This window comes from Triticum aestivum, chromosome 4D, assembly GCF_018294505.1.
Source record: "Triticum aestivum cultivar Chinese Spring chromosome 4D, IWGSC CS RefSeq v2.1, whole genome shotgun sequence".
Taxonomy (NCBI): Eukaryota; Viridiplantae; Streptophyta; class Magnoliopsida; order Poales; family Poaceae; genus Triticum; species Triticum aestivum.
Window position 1 is genome coordinate 293,306,043 of NC_057805.1, and position 12,893 is coordinate 293,318,935.

The following is a 12,893-nucleotide window of genomic DNA, read 5'->3' on the forward strand; positions in this document are numbered from 1 at the left end:
CTATATTGTCACTTTCATATACTAGTGGGAATTTTTCATTATAGAACTAGGCTTGTATATTCCAATGATGGGCTTCCTCAAATTGCCCTAGGTCTCCGTGAGCAAGCAAGTTGGATGCACGCCCACTTAGTTTATTTTTGGGCTTTCATAAACTTATAGCTCTAGTGCATCCGTTGCATGGCAATCCCTACGCACTCACATTGATATCTATTAATGGGCATATCCATAGCCCATTGATACACCTAGTTGATGTGAGACTATCTCCTCCTTTTTGTCTTCTCCACAACGACCGTCTATTCCACCCATAGTGTTATGTCCATGGCTCACGCTCATGTATTGCGTGAAAGTTGAAAAAGTTTGAGAACATCAAAAGTATGAAACAATTGCTTGGCTTGTCATCGGGGTTGTGCATGATTTAAATATTTTGTGTGATGAAGATGGAGTATAGCCAGACTATATGATTTTGTAGGGATAAGCTTTCTTTGGCCATGTTATTTTGAGAAGACATAATTGCCTAGTTAGTATGCTTGAAGTATTATTGTTTATATGTCAATATTAAACTTTTGTTTCGAATCATACGGATCTGAACATTCATGCCACAATAAAGAAAATTACATGGATAAATATGTTAGGTAGCATTCCACATCAAAATTTCTGTTTTTATCATTTACCTACTCGAGGACGAGCACGAATTAAGCTTGGGGATGCTTGATACGTCTCCAACGTATCTATAATTTTTGATTGTTCCATGCTATTATATTATCTGTTTTGGATGTTTTATATGCATTAATATGCTATTTTATATTATTTTTGGGACTAACGTATTAACCTAGAGCCCAGTGCAAGTTTCTGTTTTTTTTCTTGTTTTAGAGTTTCACAGAAAAGGAATACGAAACAGAGTCCAAACGGAATAAAACTTTCGCGACCAGAAGACATCCAGAGGACTAGGAGTGCTAGTCAGAGAAGCCACTTGGCGGCCACGAGGACGGAGGGCGCGCCCTAGGGGGGTAGGGCGCGCCCCCCACCCTTGTGGGCCCCTCGTGACTCCATCGACCTAGTTTCTTCTCCTATATATTCTCATATATCCCCAAACCAACAAAGAGAGCCACAAAAACACTTTTCCATCGCCGCAACCTTCTGTACCCGTGAGATCCCATCTAGGGGCCTTTTCCGGCGTCCTGTCGAAGGGGGGTTCGATCACGGAGGGCTTCTACATCAACACCATTGCCCTTCCGATGAAGCGTGAGTAGTTTACCACAGACCTATGGGTCCATAGATAGTAGCTTGATGGCTTCTTCTCTCTCTTTGATTCTCAATACCATGTTCTCCTCGATGTTCTTGGAGATCTATTCGATGTAATACTTTTTTGCGGTCTGTTTGCCGAGATCCGATGAATTGTGGATTTATGACCAGCTTATCTATGAATATTATTTGAATCTTCTCTGAATTCCTATATGCATGATTTGATATCTTTGCAAGTCTCTTTGAACTATCGATTTGGTTTGGCCAACTAGATTGGTTTTTCTTGCAATGGGAGAAGTGCTTCGCTTTGGGTTCAATCTTGCGGTGTCCTTTCCCAGTGACAGCAAGGCACGTATTGTATTGTTGCCATCGAGGATAAAAAGATGGGGTTTTCATCATATTGCTTGAGTTAATTCCTCTACATCATGTCATCTTGCTTAACGCGTTACTCCGTTCTTTATGAACTTAATACTTTAGATGCATGCTGGATAGCGGTCGATGTGTGGAGTAATAGTAGTAGATACAGAATCATTTCGGTCTACTTGACACAGACGTGATGCCTATATTAATGATCATTGCCTTAGATATCGTCATAACTTTGCGCTTTTCTATCAATTGCTCGACAGTAATTTGTTCACCCACCATAACATTTTCTATTTTGAGGGAAGCCTCTAGTGAAACCTATGGCCCCCGGGTCTATTTTCCATCATATAAGTTTCCGATCTACAATTTTAGTTTCTGATTTACTTCCTGCAATTCCGATCTATAAACCAAAAATATTTACTTTACCGTTTATCTATCTCTATCGAATCTCACTTTTTTGCAAGTAATCGTGAAGGGATTGACAACCCCATTATCGCATTGGGTGCAAGTTGTTTTTTTTTTTCAAATTTCCAGACAGTGGGAGAGGCTCCCACTGTGCTTTGTATTAAATAAGTACCAAAGAAGGGTGGTTACAATTTACATTGGAAAGTTACAATCAGTGTCTCCCACCCATAGGTGGGAGAGGGGGGTTGGTGTGAGCACAAGCGCAACACAGTGAGAGACTAGAGTGTAGCAAAACAAAAAAAGTTCTAGATGTAGTCTAAGAAGGAGTCAATGAACTTTTTCTGTTCTGCCTTCACTCTATACTGAAGGAAGCCGAAGTCAATTTTGAACCTTAGCATCCAGGATTGATATGTGGGGGGTATTCTTTGAAAATACTTATTGTTTCTCTCTTTCCGGATACTCCATGCGGCCTGCAGAAAGATTTCCATGAACATCGGTCTCCCCCAGGTGAGCTTGGCATGGGTGAGCATGGAGTAACGAGTGTCCACATGCCCAAGATCGACAACCAATCTTGCCCAGCAATGCCTACTGAAGGAACAACGAAGGAACAAGTGAACAAGGGACAATTGTTGATTGTTTGTGCAGGTATTCGGTGACTTGTTCGTTGTCTCCTACTGGATTGATATCTTGGTTCTCAAAACTGAGGGAAATACTTACTCTACTTTGCTCCATCACCCTTTCCTCTTCAAGGGAAAAACCAACGCAAGCTCAAGAAGTAGCATGAAGAATTTCGGGCGCCGTTGCCGAGGAGATCTACGCCAAGTCAAGACATACCAAGTACCCATCATAAACTCTCATCTCTTGCATTACATTATTCGCCATTCGCCTCTCGTTTTCCTCTCCCCCACTTCTAAAACGATTTTCGAAAAGACTTGCCTTTTCTTCACCCCTCTTCTGTTCGTCTTCTTCGCTTGCTTTTTGTGTGCTCGTGTGTTGGATTGCTTGCTTTGTCATGATGACTCAAGAGAATACCAAATTGTGTGACTTTTCCAATACCAACAACAATGATTTTATTAGTACTCTGATTGCTCCCGCTACTAATGCGGAATCTTGTGAAATTAATGCTGCTTTGCTGAATCTTGTTATGAAAGATCAATTTTCCGGCCTTCCTAGTGAAGATCCCGCATCCCATCTAAGCAATTTCGTTGATTTGTGTGATATGCAAAAGAAAAAAGATGCGGATAATGATATTGTTACATTGAAGCTATTTCCATTCTCGCTTCAAGATCGTGCTAAAACTTGGTTTTCATCTTTGCCTAAAAATAGTATTGACTCATGGAATAAGTGTAAAGATGCTTTTATTTCCAAGTATTTTCCTCCTGCTAAGATCATCTCCCTTAGGAACGATATTATGAATTTTAAGCAACTTGATCATGAACATGTTGCACAATCTTGGGAGAGGATGAAATTGATGATACGAAATTGCCCTACGCATGGTTTGAATTTGTGGATGATTATACAATTTTTTTATTCCCGATTGATTTTTGCTTCCAGAAATCTTTTAGATTCGGCCGCGGGAGGTACTTTTATGGAAATTACTTTAGGAGAAGCTACTAAACTCCTAGATAATATTATGGTTAATTATTCTCAATGGCATACCGAAAGATCATCTTCCACTAGTAAAAAAGTGCATTCGATTGAAGAGATTAATGTTTTGAGTGGAAAGATGGATGAGCTTATGAAATTATTTGCTAGCAAGAGTGCTCCTATTGATCCTAATGATATGCCTTTATCTACTTTGATTGAAAATAATAATGAATCTATGGATGTGAATTTTGTTGGTAGGAACAATTTTGGTAATAACACGTATAGAGGTAATTTTAATCCTAGGCCGTTTCCTAGTAATTCCTCTAATAATTATGGCGATTTCTACAACAATTCTAATGTAAATTATAATAAGATGCCCTTTATCGCATTGGGTGCAAGTTGTTGATTGTTTGTGCAGGTATTCGGTGACTTGTTCGTTGTCTCCTACTGGATTGATACCTTGGTTCTTAAAACCGAGGGAAATACTTACTCTACTTTGCTGCATCACCCTTTCCTCTTCAAGGGAAAAGCCAACGCAAGCTCAAGAAGTAGCACTGACGCACAAAGTTTCTGTTTTTCAACAAGATCAAATCAACTATCACCCAACATGATCCCAAAGGTTTTACTTGGCACAAATACTAATTAAAACATAAAAAACACAATCATAACAGTAGCATAATTGTGCAAACACTCAAGAACAGAAGAAAAAGGTAAAAATAAATTTTATTCATTGGGTTGCCTCCCAACAAGCGCTATCGTTTTATGCCCCTAGCTAGGCATAATGCATAGATTCAAGTATTATCATCTTTAGTTTTTGATCTATAGGATGCCCTCGTGATTTATTCATATGGTGGCCTAATTATTGTTTTAGGGAAGTGTTCCATACCCTTCTCTAGTGGAAATTGAAATTTAATATTGCCTTCTTTCATATCAATCATGGCGCCTATAGTGTGTAAAAACGGTCTACCAAGTATAATTGGACAAGACGGATTGCAATCGATATCAAGAACAATAAAATCATGCATATAAGAGATCAAATAAGACTCAAATAATATTCATGGATAAAAGATCTGATCATAAACTCAACGTTCATCGGATCCCAACAAACACACCGCAAAAAGAGTTACATCAAATAGATCTCCAAGAGACCATTGTATTGAGAATCAAAAGAGAGAGAGGAAGCCATCTAGCTACTGGCTACGGACTAGTAGGCCCACAATGAACTACTCACGCATCATCATAGAGGCACCAATGAGGATGATGAACCCCTCTGTGATGGTGTCTAGATTGGATCTCATGGTTCTGGAACTTGCGGCGGCTGGAATTGTGTTTCGTCGACTCCCCTAGGGTTTCTGGAATATTTGGGTATTCATAGGGTGAAGAGGCGGTGCGGGAGGCCACCGAGGCGGGCACAACCCACCAGGGCGTGCCTGCGCCCCCAGGTGGGCTGTGCCCCCCTCGGGGCACACCTCTGGTACTTCTTAGGCCCATGTTGTTTCTTTTGGTCCATAAAAATTCTCTAAAAAGTTCCGCTGCGTTTGGACTCCGTTTGGTACTGATATTCTGCGAAGTAAAAAAACAAGCAAAAAACCAACACTGGCACTGGGCACTATGTCAATAGGTTAGTCCCAAAATATGATATAAAGTTGCTATAAAATGATTGTAAAACATCCAAGAATGATAATATAACAACATGGAACAAGCAAAAATTATAGATACGTTGCAGACATATCACCCCCCCCCCCCCGCGTAGTAACACTAGTACGCGTCGGTGTTATACAAACGGTTTTAAACCCCTTTCCGCGACGGCATTTGGAACCGTCGCCTAGTGAGTGACGGCGATAGGGGGGTCCTTCCCACACGACCCAGAAACCGTCGGGGATATGCCCTCCTGGCAAACACGCTCGGCAAAATGAGGTCGTGTGCGACCGGCGAGCGCTCAAATACAGAAACATACAGTAGAGCTAAAAAAATACAATTATATAGGCGAAATTGTTTCCGGTCACAAGTACATCCCACATAGTCAGTCCCCGCTAAACGTTTCCGTTCATATGTACATCCCACACAGTTGCTCCAAGGAAAACGTTTCCGTTCACAGGTACATCACACACAATTTTTCCTGTTAAATCGTTTGTGATAGTGTTGCCATTGCACACGATATTAACAATTTCATCGTTTGCGTTATTGAATGCATCACACACGGTGCGTAGAAGAAACTGTGTGCCAAAGGTTGTCCATCACACACAGTTTTTATGTGGTAAATGTTTGCGCAAGGTGGCCTAATGCAAACAGTTTTCAAGAGGATGTCGTGTGTGCAGTGGAGATTGATCGCACACGTAGTGGATCCTAGAAACGTTTCTGATCTCCAGGTCTATTGCAGACGTTTCGCTTTCGCAAACCGTGTGCAGTGTAATCCCTAATTAATCAATAATTAATCCCTAATTTAAAATCACATGTTTTGAACTTGAAAGTAGGCAATTACTTATTTCATATCTGACCATGTTTATTACAAATATAGGTTCAACCACGAATGCATAATTCAATGCAAATGTACATATACTAAAGAACTACAGAAGCACCAAGTAAAGAATGATGAACCACATTTGTACTAAAGACTGTAAAGAGAGAGGCGAAAGACATTCTGGTTGCTGGAGAAGGTGAAGCGGAATGCCCATATTGTGCCCTCCTCCATGCGTAATGCGTGCATCTCTAGGCCAACCCCTTGTGATGGCTGCCCGTCCATCCTTCACTGTCTTCATTACGGCTTCTCGATGCTCATTGTAGTCTGGATGAAATACTTTAACCTTCATTGCGTGTCCACCAATCATGTACTTTTTGAGGTAATCTTGAGTGAACTGCTTCGGAACCACTGGGAACGAAAAAGATTCAGACATTGTTGTCTAACAACTCATTATGGGTAGTAAAAAGAGAAGGTTGCAGAGTTTGTAGTTACCATCCTACAGCTCACTGTTGTGTTGGATAGAGCATAAACAAATAATTTGCTTGCCACCATTCGTATCTTTTTGCTAATAATCCTTATCAGTTTCCACACTTGATGCTTGTTCATGAATATCTCATTGCCCCATACGCAAAAAGGGTCGATGCGTGGATCCTTGCCAAGGGCATATGTACCTACAAGCAACAAGTCAATATTAGAAGCTAAAAAGTGTCCAGGCCTGGATCTATATGCACTACATTATGGAATGACGGGGGGAGTACAAGCCGAGGGATGAAGCTAACCTCGGCAGAAAATGGTGGCCACTCCCGTTGTTGTCCTGCATAAGTAGTTGAAAGGCATGATAAGTACAGCAACCTTAACATCAAACAAATATAGCAAAGGTAAACAACATCATCTCCAAGTGATAGCTTGAATGTGTTGGTTTCAGCATGCTGTTAAAGCAGATATAAAATGGAAGGCAATGTTACCGACAGCAGGCTTAACAGCCATCAAATATTGCAATTGAAACCGGTATTGTTGAAAATGAATAGAACGTAGGTAATGCTTAAACATCACACTAGATAAATGTGTAAAACTGAAATAAAGGGCATGTGTTAACTACACCAGGAATAACCGGAACCAAATATAGCCGTTCAAACTGGTATTGATGTAGTTGAGCGGCACAGTTCCGACTTGCACACAATGAACAACACATTGTGAAACTGAAATAAACAAGGCATAAATGACCAGTATAACAACCAAATATAGCCATTGAAAACTGGACAGAGTCTCACTGCAACCAACCTAACAAGCAAATACAGATAAACATGGCATATGCTTGAAAACTGGACAAATGCTCACTACAACCAACCTAACAACCAAATACAGATAAACAAGGCATTTGCTTGATAACTGGACAAATGCTCACTGCAACCAAACTAAGAACCAAATACATATAAACAAGGCATCTGCTCGATAACAGGAAAAATGCTCACTCCAACCAACCTAACAACCAAATACAGATAAACAAGGCATCTACTCACTATAAACAACCAAATATAGCCATTCGTGAAACTGAAGTGGACAATTCATACTTAAACATCACATAGCCCTATTGAACAATACATTTTTGCATAACTGAAATAATTAAACACGACACAGTTAAAGCACCGCACGGCAAATGCTACTACAACAAAGGGTACGGGTTGGCAAGCTAGAAAAGGTAAGATTTGCTGATAGAATGTTGCCTCACATTTCATGGACGGGATCCTTCCAGTTGGAAGAGCACAGACCCATGGTGCACTCTCTGATGTCACAGAGGGGCTGTTTCACCTTGGAAGAACCTTCGTGGGTGCCCTCCTCGTGGTCGTGGTCAATGAGATCTGACTTGGCAATTGAGGATACCAAGCCGCCGCCGTAGAACGTGTCCTTCAGAAATGACAAAATGGGCTCGATGGCGCATAAAGCTCGCAAATCCTTGACCGTTTGGCGGAGGAGATCAGCGGCTGGGCCGTCGAAGAGATCGACGGTGGTTGAACCAGAGGGGTTGGGGATGGACCACTTAACCTGTGACATGGCCCGCGTGAAGCCGTCGCTGTGGACGAGCTTGATGTCGTAGCCAGCTTTCTCGAGATATAGTAATACGCTAGCCCGCTGACATGAAGCCTTCGGCATGGCAGCGTAGTCAACGTCTTCGCCGGCTTCCACGACGACGTGTTGCTCCGGGATCGACAGGTCGGGGCGAACGGCGGCCACCTCGCCAACACCACCGGAGAGGCCATGATAAACCTCTTCTTGGCCGAACGCTCGTCGGGCTCCCCAGGATACGTGGTCGAGCTTAGGATGTGACACTCTGGAGCAGGGGATGTGGATCTGGCGGGGAGGGACACTGCAGGCCTCATCCAAAAACTCAAGGGAGTGGGGCGACGGTATGGGAATCGCTGGGTAACCTGAACTTTATTATCTAAGCTAGGAGGAACGGGCAAACCGGCAGGGGTTGGCGGCGGCGGCGGCCGCGAGCTAGGGTTCGAGGGGGGAGGGGGGCGGGTGGGGGACTGTGGGGGTGGGGGGTTGGTGTTTGAGGATACGCCGCGGCTACTGAAAATTTTAGTAATGGTGGGTGGAGATGGTGGTGGCCGAGGGAGGGCGATGGTTCAAATGCCTCGGCTACTGCAATTTTACTATAAGGTCGGTGCTGGAGGAGTATGGGCGACGGTTGAAGTACACCGACTACTAAAATTTGGGTAAGGAATTGATGCGGGGCGGGAGTGCCCAAGATCGCGCACGGTCCAATAACAATATGCGTGTATGATAATAAGGAAAAGTGGCGCGGAACCGCCAATTTTTGTAATGCTCAAGGTGGGTAGTTTGTTTTTATATTTCTAGCTAGCTGGTCTATCGCACATGGTTCGTCCTAATTTCCAAATAAACTTACCTGCCTTTAGCTTGCACAGGTGGTGATTTTATAGTGCACTTGCATCACACACGGTTAAGCCAGTACCTCCACCCTTTGCTCGCGCTTGCGCGGTCGTGGTGATTTCAGCGCACTTGCATCGCACACGGTTGAGCCAGTACTTCCACCCCTTTGCTCGTGCTTGTGCGATCGTGGTGATTTCAGCGCACTTGCATCGCACATGGTTGAGCCAGTACCTCCACCCCTTTGCTCGCGCTTGCGCAGTCGTGGTGATTTCAGCGCACTTGCATCGCACACGGTTGAGCCAGTACCTCCACCTTAATTTGCTCGCGCTTGCGCGGTCGTGGTGATTTCAGCGCACTTGCATCGCACATGGTTGAGCCTGTACCTCCACCTTAATTTGCTCGCACTTGCGCAGGTGTGGTGATTCACAGCGCACTTGTATCGCACACGGTTAAGATAATATACCCATGTCTGTTGAGCGTCATCAGAGTCTTTGCAGCAAAAAATAACGTTAGAGAGGGTCAAAAGACAGCCACACCAGCATGTGGCCCAAATATATATGAGTGAAAAGGGTGGTCTGTGATGTTCAAAATTCCAATGCACAACTTTGACCGCGCAGGCCAAACGGTTGGGCGCGTCGTCAAAGATCGATGAGAGGGGCCAAAAGTCAAGAACCACTTGGAAGTGGCCAAATATATGTAGGAATATTTGGGATGTTTAAAACTTTAAATACACAATGCATAACTTTGGTGGCACCTGCCTCGCAAACCCGAAAGCACCCTTGGATATATATAATGACATAATGTCGTACCTAGCTAGGATGCTTGGCCCACCACCTCCCACTTCGTGTCAGCGGGGAGGATGCACGTAATGATCGATACTTTGGTCATACATGCATGTCGCCATGATCTACCATAAGACGGACCAATGAATCTATCGTTTGGTCAAACAACAGTTGTTGTTGTCGATAAACCGCTTGGGCAAATAGATTGAATCATCATAAAAATCGCACGAAAGGGACCACAAAACCAGCACCTCTTGCATGTGGCCCAAAATGATGTATGTTGGGAAGGGGTGATGTGTGTTTTCAATATAGAATAATGTACAATTTAGATGTGGTGCCTACCTCTCGATACAGACAACAACCATGAAGGCAAGGTAGTTAAGGACGAGATACGCAGGGTTTGATGTAGGTCGAACCCAGCAATCCGAACATGTGGAAGGGAATCCTGACAACGCATGAGCTCGAGCTTTGGTTGAGCGACATGTGACGGTGACCGGCCCTAACATGAACTAGGAGGAATCCATTCATGGCCAACACATACCCCTCATTATCGGTCAAAGGGATGATATATATACACTCGAGGAGCCCACAGATATGCATGTCATCATAAAAAACCGCACAAGGAGACATGGTCAATCAGAAGACCCCGTATACACTGCATGCGGCCCGAAAATATGTAAGGGTACGGTGGTGTGTGATGTGTTTAAATCCCAAATGCACAACTTCTATGGGCCACCAACTACATTACAAACCGAACACCGTACCCGACTCTACGTACGATGTCAATTTCCCAACTTCGAGGCGGGGGGGGGGGGGGGGTCGTCGCACGCATGCACTCAAACTTTATTTTTTCTAGCATGGGACACATCTATATATATCTATACATCTATACACCTATATAGTGTGCAAATAACTTTGAAAGTTGGTCGTTGGATGAAGCCAATCTGACAGTACAGAGATGGCAAATCCGAGCACTACTGGCCGTTGGATATCATCTACATTCCACCAGATTCTGCCACATGTACAATCTAGAAGACTCCATGGTTGAACTTAAGCATAATGCACAAACCTCAAAACACAAGCACTTCTCCTTTGTTCTCTAGAATCTTCCATATCTTAATTGCCCAAACTTTTTTTCTAAATGAATTGTCACTTTTTGTTTTTACCTTTACAATGCACAATTCCATGAATCTTAAAATAGATTTTTTTATAAAACTAATTGATTTTGGATGAGATGAACTATAAGAATTAAACGAACATCTACATCATGCATATATGACTCAAAGCTTACATGCTATGGTGTGGTATTTATTCATAATTTGGTTACCAAATCTCATGCGTGCAATGCACATGTACCTTACTAGTATCAGTAGGAAACCATCATGGTCAAACCCTTCTTGTTGTTGGGTCAAAGGGATAGATTGTGTGGGGCCCCCTAATTGTCGGTAAAGGATGGTATATATACCTCGAGGAGCGCACAGATATGTGCCGCGTCTATATGCCACACAAGGGAGACATGCTCGAGAAGAACACCCTGCCCCCTATACCCTGCATGCAACCTGAAAAAGGTTTATATAATCACCATGATAGGTCAAGTCAATCATTCTTTAATTTTTTTAGAGGAAAAAATAACCCATAAAAACATAGTAGGTTTATATAATCACCATGACAAGTCCAGTCAATCATTCTTTAATTTTTTAGAGCAAAAAATAACCCATAAAAACACAGTCTACAAATTAGCAAAACAAGGATCCCAAGGTTTATATAATTGCCATGATAGGTCACTATAGAGATATAATATATCTCTATAATGACCGTGTCATGGCATTTAAATGAAGCTTGAGATATGCAACCATCGGGTCACCCATCCTTGGACTACTCCAGCCCAAGCAACCATCGGGTCACCCATCCTTGGACTACTCCAGCCCAAGCACGCTTAACTTCCGCGTTCTATTCGACTAGGCTAGCGGATGGGAAGCCGGCCCTTGCTGATAAGAATTGCCTCCTTGCCATTAAGGCGTTTCACGTTGGTCACCCTATGGGACCTACTCCCTCCTATCACACACATTTGTGCTTTTAGAAACTGTGTGGGATATTTTACATGGCCGGTGTGTTGCCGCTAGCCTTCAATGAGCGCTGACACAGGTAGCGGGAAAACGATGGGAGAAGAGGTGGGAAACCGATGAGAGGAGTGGCGAGAAACGGTAGCCTGTTTTGAAAACCTAGTAGAGAAGGAAGCATGAGCTAGCACGACGCATGCGCACAATGCTTACCCATGTACTGCATGTGTTGTCGAAAGGGTTCAGGGTTGTCGTTCGATCTAGGAGCATCCGACGGTGCACACGTATGATCCGTGGGGTTTGGGTTCTGGACAATCAGAACGCACGACTCAGATCGCGCGCAGCAGGGGGGAGAATATCACACGGAAACCAACATTGGGTGGAAACCGGTGAAAACCACGAGAAAAAGATGTTCTGAAGTTTCAATTTTTTTTGAAAAAATGCGGGATGTTAAGAGGATGGTGTTTTATTGCCACACAGAATTTCAAGTTGAAACACATTACGAGATGTGAGCTATGAAAAAGATAAAATTAGCGTTGAATAGTCCTGAATAGTAATGTCACTATTCAGGGCTGAATTTGTCTTTTTCATAGCTCAGTTCTCGTAATGTTTTTCAACTTGAAATTTTGTGTCGCAATAAAACATCACCTTCTTAACATCCCACATTTTTTTGCAGATTTTTATTAAACTTTAAAATATGGTTTCCACGAAGTTTTCATTGAATATCGGCTTTCGTGAATGAACCGTGTGCTATTTGAAAACATTTCGTGAGAAGAATCTCGGTTTTTAAATCCCTGTAAATCCAAAACTAAGCCAAAAATCATGAAACCTGGCATGGTGTCACGACGTGGCACTTATATGTCGAGGAATTTTTTCGTCCATTGTGGCGCAAGTTTTATTACAAGCCTCTTACAAACCGGAGCTTCTCTCAAAGAAGCCTCATGGTTCCGATAGGGAAACGTGTCCCCCTTGTGGGCGAAATGTAATCACTGCCTCTTTTCGCCTTGTATTTTCTTCCACGGGCAACATGGAACGACATGATATCCGTGCTGAAATTTAAACTTATTCAGGGTTCATTTGGCCTTTTTATACACTAAT